Here is a 7,667-nt window from a genome sequence, read left to right as displayed (position 1 = left end):
TTTGAGAGCCCAACATCCACCACTGCTAATGGCTTCAGAAGCACTATCTCTGGTTGGTTTGCCAGCTATGGCCATTTCTGGACCAAGAAAAGCTTAGCTAGTGACCCCTCAATCTTTAGTCACCTCTCAGTTAGATGACTGCAATGCTCTCTATGCAGGGTTACCCTTGAATATGCTCCAGAAGTTGCAGCTGTGCAGAATGACTGGCACTGCAAGAAAAATTGGACCAGCAATGCAGTCTTCCAAGCCAGATTGTCATGGAGAGTTTCCTTCTGCTAGCCTTATAGAAGGCACACTCATTGTTTCTGAGAATTCAGTGTCGGGTGTAGTGGACAGAAAATTACTAGAAGCCAGGCACTAACCACACACACACACACTCCAAAGTGCTGGTCTCAAAAGAGTCCATCTCATTCCCTTCTCCTCTTGTCATTCTACTCTTCTACTCCCTGCGCAGAGAGCTCCCAAGAATCCCAAGAGATACAGCCTTGTGCACAACATTTTAACATTTTAACAGAGAGAAAAGGTGATATCTGAAGGAGTAACATTCTGCCCTCCTTTTAAAGCCACCACCAAGTAGGTTTCAGTAACTCCGCTACCGATTTTCAACGCCTTTTTGAGCCACAGCAATTAAACTGAAAATTGGGGGGCAGAGTCAGCTCGGCTTTGATGCAATTAAAGGTATGATCTATTTCATTTAAACACCCCTGCGAACGCTCTCCTTAAAGCAACAAATATGAACAGGAGTCCATCTGCAAGGATTTTCTTCTTCTTCCCAAGTCTTCAAAAGAGCCTTTTAGGGATGAAGCCAGAATTATAATTCTGAAGGGTGTCATGTACACTTCCACAAATGCCTCATTACCTATGCCTCATTCAGAAAGGCTGTAGTTGGAAGATCAGAAAGCAACTCAGAGGGAGCCGTGTTACAATAACCCAAAGTCTTTTGGTATTCTGCAATAAAGCACCACACTTGTTTATGTAATCACAGAATTGGACAGTTCCATATTCAAGTATGATCGATGGCCCAGTACCTTCTTGGAGTATTTGCTGCTGTGCAGTTTTTGCGTTCTTTCTACATTTACAGCAAGAAAGCTCCCCTCCTTAATTCCTTGGGTGAAATCCAGACTTTATGCATAGAACGATATTGGCCACAATGCAGCAATTGAATACCAAAAGCTCAGACATGGCTTTTCCCAGTTGTCAGCTACGGAACAGCTTGCTCTTTGCATTCCATCGCTGACAATGGGAACCAGCTGTGCACGTGGTTCTTTGGATCCCAGCCATTGCCAGCACTGGGCTTGCATTTTCCACCTTGATTCAGAGACGGCGTGGCTTATTGCCTCTCTGTCACACAAACGCACATACCCACACATCACAAGGTCAATGTGCAGGAAGGAGCATGAGTGAATGGCAAATGACCCAGTTTCCCTGCAGGTGCTAAGTACAGGTGCTAAGCTGCCTGAAGGCCACTTTTGAAAAATATTAGCTTGGTGCCCAAATAGCTATTCTGTTCATTGGGGGATTCCAGTCCAGCAGAGGCTCCCACTGGCAAAAGGGAAGGAACAGACCCTCCTAGTGTCCCTATTTTTGAGGGACGTCCCTGATTTAGTGAAGCTGTCCCGGTTTCTTATTTGATCCCAGAATGTCCGGCTTTTCCTTAGGATGTCCCTATATTCATTGGGGAAATGTTGGAGGGTATGGAATTATGCGACACCTGAACCAAGGAGATAAGTAACTATACAGCCTTTAGAAGACATCTGAAGGCAACCCTGCATAGGGAAGGTTTTTTATGTTTAAGGTTTCATTATGTTTTTATATATGGTGGAAGCTGCCCAGAGTTGGGGCAACCCAATAAGATGTGTGGGTTATAAATAGTAAAATTATCATTATGGAATAGGATGTCCCTATTTTCATCGGAGAAACGTTGGAGTGTATGAAGAGAGGAAATTTTCACCGATTCCCCCAACACCACCTCCCATGTTATTCTCCAATCTTCCAGAACAACCTTCTGGGGGCACAGAGAACCACAAGAGCGGAGGGGAAGTGAGCTTGGCCTCTCCACACCACTACCAGTCGAAGTATTCCATTGATGGAGTTCTTCTTATGCAAACTTGGGGTTAAAGCCTATAAAGATGCTCTTTATAATAGCAGCACATTGCCAGTGTTAGCAACTCCTGTCTGTAGTAGTTCCAAGGTGAAGCCCAGCTTAGAAAGAAGATAATACTAATCTATGTTCCATCACTCCACTCGGAAAAAAGCTAAGAAGTTCATGCAAGCACACAGTCCCACACTCTGTCCTTACCTAGTTTAGGATGGCAGCTTAAATACTGCCTATTTGCTTTTCACAGTCTAAGCAACTCATAGCAGCATACATTTGCCACTAAAACCAACGTTTAACCTCATATCAAAACTATGAGGTAGGTTAGCTTGAGAAGCAGTTAGTGTATGGAACAGCAAGACACATGTCCAAGGAGAGGAAATATGGGGCTATGCAGATGTTAAGATTCAAACTCTCATTAGCTCCAACTAGAATGGCCAATAAGCAGAGATGACGGGAGTTTATCAGCATCTGAACAGCCACAGATTTCTACACTCATATTCTAGTTTCTAGCAGGGGCTTTGAGTTTCCTCCGCTGTACATTCATTAAGTTAACAGAGGCACACATTTAATAATTCCCTATGTTCAATCAGCCCAATTAAACCACTGTGGTAAAGACATAATATTTTTGCTCCTTTGATGCTTCTATTTATTCTATAAATATTTGGTCACCCTTCTGCGACTCTTTTTACTAAGCCGGTGCCCTGAAATTCATTAAAATTTTGCACAGCAAAATGATAACCTTAATTATAAAGACAACCTGCATGACCCAAATTACTCGATGCATTAAAGCAATCCTAGATGCCATCGGAGGTTGTTCACATATCTTTGCCCTCAAAGCTTGAGAGAAAGAGAGTGTGTCCATGCATGCACAAAAGGGAATAAAGAGTCTGAGGAAACATACCTCTTTCTCGACAGGTCCACAAATTCATGTTATGTCTTGCACTAAGTAGAAGGAATGGAGTGGGGGGTTTTTGTTTTGCGGGGGACGGGATTCTTTGCGCATTTTCTGTGTTGCTGCATCTGCCCATTCAGCTGTGGGCAGAAGGGTGCCACACAGACAATTGTGGTCCATTAACAGGTAAAGTCCAGTCCAAAGTGCATTCATTCCCGGACCAATCATATGTGCGGTGATGAGGCAAGCTAGTGAGACAAGCACAAATTGTTCGTTTCTCGGGAAGAATTTGAGGGCAAAGTTTTACCTGCAGAAAGTTTGAGAGGGCAGAAAGCCGAGAGTGCAGCATCACACACCATATAGAGACAGAGCCAAGTGATGCTCACTCTCAGCCTATCTCACAGGGTTGTTAAGAGGATAAAACAGAGACCGAGAAATGCAGACACACTACACGACCTTGAGAAATGTGGGATGTAAACATAAAAACAAATAAAATAATTGCTTCACTGTTCAAAGCATATTTTGGGTTTGTTCCGGGAATTTTCATTCATACTGTTTCACATCGGTAGATATGGGGTGACGGTACTCTTAAGCTGACTGAGGTAAATGAGCTTCGGAACAATGATGTCTGTGCTGGATTCGGCCAACGTTTTCACTAAAAGTAAAAATACCTAAGGGAATCTATCGTGGAAGGAAGTGGCAGAGTGGAAGGCCAACCCTCACTGCCTCCTTTCCCCACCCCCCAAAAAAGAGTTAAGCAAATTCACACCCTCGTTCTACCTGGTGGTGCAATCTTAACTGCCTATTTCGAAGCATTTCGCGTCAATGGAACTTACATCTCTTGCCAGTGTGTGCTTAGGATCAAGGAGTGCCCAATATTTTTGTTTTAATTGATCAAGCTAAAGCATGCGAAGAAGAAGAAGAAGAAGAAGAAGAAGAAGAAGAAGAAGAAGAAGAAGAAGAAGAAGAAGAAGAAGAAGATTAAGAGGTTCTTAAATTTTAAGGAAAGCCTTGCAAGTTTTCATTACGTATGAGTGGCCATCTCGGAATCAATGCCTTCAGATCAGTTCTCTTCTAGCCTTTCGTTTAATTGCAGTTAAAAGGAGAAAAAAGACGCCCGCCTTTAAAACTCTAACAAGTCAGAACCCGCTTCACATTACTGGCATCAGAGTCCACAGTGTGCAGTCCGTTTTAACAGTCAGTCTGAAGTCAAAAGCACGCTCTCTCGAATGCATCCCCATCCCTGCAAAATTTCAGCAAAGCAATGCCATCTCTCCCCCCCCTTCCCACAAACCCCCACCTCCATCGCCCAAACATGGCAATAACTTTATACACTGCAGGTTGAACGTGCAGAAATCAGCCCTGACTTGTCTTTGCTCTTAGTATGCTTGCGATGAGATCATTGTGCTCCCACCGAGAGCTCAAATTCTTCAACTTGACAAAAGACATAGGTGAACGTGTCACAGTTTTACTGTTATGCGGAGAGCTCCGATCTGGTAAAGATAACAAGAGCCCATTCAGCGCTTGCCTATGCTCCGAATGTGTGTTAATCTAAAATGGCTGCCCGGTAATACTTTAATTGCAGTTTCATGGCAACAAATTGCCACTTAACCGTAATAAATTTTATTGCGGCTTAGCAGGGCTAACAAAGCAGGCATGCACCTGAAAGAAGAGGAGGACAATGGAAATCCAGAACTTTATGTTCTGCACAGTATGTCACGGCAGAGGAGAGCAAGCCACGATGCCAAGGTAGCTCCACACCAAAAGCATTTAGCATAAAAGGAGCTATACATGCCACAATCTCACTTCTCATCACTGAAATGCCTTTCCAAGACTGCACATTCAGTACCAGCATGCTGCAAACTTTTGAGATTTTCAATTAACCTAGATGACCAATAAATACAATCTCATTTAGTAGCAGGTGTTTTTTCCCACTTTTTAAAGAAAAACCTGAATACTAAGTAACATAGGTTGGTGGCTCATCTATACAGTCATTTAAGGTGGATAGTAAACTTCTGTAGCTCCATTAGTTTTCTGTTGTCCTCTGAATCACTGCCTTCCCACACTTTCTCCTTTTCTCATACTCTCTCCTTTTTGGGAGTATCCTGGCAGGAGAAAATGCAGATTGAGGGAGGGGGAAATGTGGGACAGCGGTGATCTTCTAAATAGTGTGATGTTTATAGGTTGTGTGTGTGTGTGTAGCTTCTGATACTACATAACCAGGCCAAATAAAACCACAAAGGACCAGAAAGACAGTATATTTTATGGCAAACAGAATTTGGAAGGTTTGCCCATGTGCCTGCTAGGATGGGTAGAGTTCATAACTAGAATTTCTGGCGAATGACAAAGTAGACCTACATCTTTACAGATACATACACAGTATATAGCATGGATCCTAGAAATCGACTGTATCAAGTGCAGGGAGAGAAGGGCAAGTATGATCAAGTATGGTTAATCTCCGCTGCATTTTAAGGGGGAGGAGACACCCAAAACATTTGCTCATGTAAGAGCAAATATCCCAACACACAAACTCACACACAGCCTTCCACCATTAGAACCTGTTTTTATTGTTTGATATGCCTCCAGTTTCGAGAGTGCTTTACCCCAGGCAAGAATCCTAGTTAAATATGTTCCATTGTATATTCATAGCTCCATCAGTCCTCCTCCAATTTAGCACATCAAAGCAAAGGCTTCATCACTTGCATGTGGATTATGCTAACATGAGTGACATTTGTAATCTTATAGGTCTCCAACTTAAGAAATGCTTTTAAGCCTGCTATTAAATAGGTAGCTGTGCTTTAAGAACCAGTCATATAATAGTTTATTTAAAGCCTTAATGAACTTCAGCCTCTTCGTTGCTAAATGCCACACTATATTACTTACAGAAAATTATTAGCCATCATCTTAGGACTTCTAGGTTATATTAAACAACTGTAAACCTGGCATGTACAGCTTTCACAGCAGCAGAATGAGTGCTTATAGGCAGAAAGAATGAATTTTAAAAGGATATCTACAACAGCACTAATACGGGAGCTTTATACTCCTATGTCTCAGAAGATCTTCTCAAAAGAATTCAGACAGCATAATTCAAAGGACCCATTGGCTCAAACATTGTTAGGGTTCACCTCTGCGGCATAATCTAAAATGGCTTTGTATTTCATTGCTTGGTCCTCAGGTTTTCACCAAAACTGTTTTCAGGAAGTGACACAGAAATTTTTGTTTAGTAAAATGAGACACAGACAGACAAGTCCTTCCTATGCATATTAAGACAGCAAACTGCTTATTTGTTTGTTTGAGACCTGGTTGTTTGATGGAACACAAAGGAGTCACAGGATCACAATCCCTCCCCCGTCCTACAATGCCCAATTTCCAACTGAGAGGTAGATTGTAACATCCGAATGCGGCAAAACAGGGTTGGAAGGCTGCAACTACATTTTGTCAGAGAAGACCACTGAAATTGATATGTCTAAGTTATGCTCTTTAATGTCAAGGGGTCTACTTTGAGGAGGACTAAAGTTAGAGACAACTCACGTTTTCCCAGTATATATATATATATATATATATATATATATATATATATATATATATATTTGCTTTCGTAGATTTTCACGGGTACAGGAATGCAGGTTTTGGTGTCCTCGGGTGTCTTCCCGTGTAAAAGTTGGGGTGTCTAGGCGACGTTTCGACGAGGTCTCACTCGTCATCTTCAGGCTGGTGCTTTCGGCTTCTTGTTACTAGAAGTAACAAGAAGCCGAAAGCACCAGCCTGAAGATGACGAGTGAGACCTCGTCGAAACGTCGCCTAGACACCCCAACTTTTACACGGGAAGACACCCGAGGACACCAAAACCTGCATATATATATATATATATATAATGACACATTGAGGTTTGCTACAAAACTAGAAGTCAGCAAGAGCACAAAGGGTGGAAGGCAATCAAATTTCATTCATGAACAAACAAATGGTTTGATATTACAACTGAACCAGCCCAAAGCATTGACGGGCACTCCAGCAAATGAAACCATTACTTTAAAATGTGCAGCTTAATTTTGATATCATCTTCTCTGCCTTTGTATTTTTGCCCAGGATCTGAAGAATATATACACACCAGTTTCCCAGCTAGCAATAGAATGGGCATTTCTCACTTCAAAGACTATCGATAGTGTGTTTAGGATATCCACATTAATTTCAGTGGCGTTCCTCAGCTTGCATGGATCAGGTTCACACAAAGCTCCCTTAAGCACACTAACATAAGGCACAGCACCATCGTTCAAACTACTAGGCTGCAACTCACAGAAGTTAGCCTCCCACTGGAAATCCTGCCTATTCCTGCAGTTTGGAGAGTGCATGCGCCAGTGGCATTTAGTCAAGATCCAGAACTGTGCATGTTGCATCTTCCATTCAGACTTCCAACTAATGCTCCAAACTATCCATTATTTCCATAATGAAAGAGATCCTTCACGTATGCTTAACCCTGTGAAAGCGCAGAAATTCCCATGTGGAAGAATTGTCTAGTGTTCCATGAACAATTCATTATACACCTTAGTCTCACTGGGTGGGTATACTCACCAAGCCTCTTCTATGAGTAAGTCCTTGCCTGCTAGAGGTGACTTTCCTGACCCCAGGTAAGCCAAACTAGTGACTTCTAGGGGAGACATTTACAAGGCTGCAACAGAG

The sequence above is a fragment of the Podarcis gaigeae genome (assembly GCF_964106915.1).
Source record: "Podarcis gaigeae genome assembly, chromosome: 6".
Taxonomy (NCBI): domain Eukaryota; kingdom Metazoa; phylum Chordata; class Lepidosauria; order Squamata; family Lacertidae; genus Podarcis; species Podarcis gaigeae.
The sequence above is the reverse complement of the archived record's forward strand: the minus strand, read 5'-3'. Positions refer to the sequence as shown.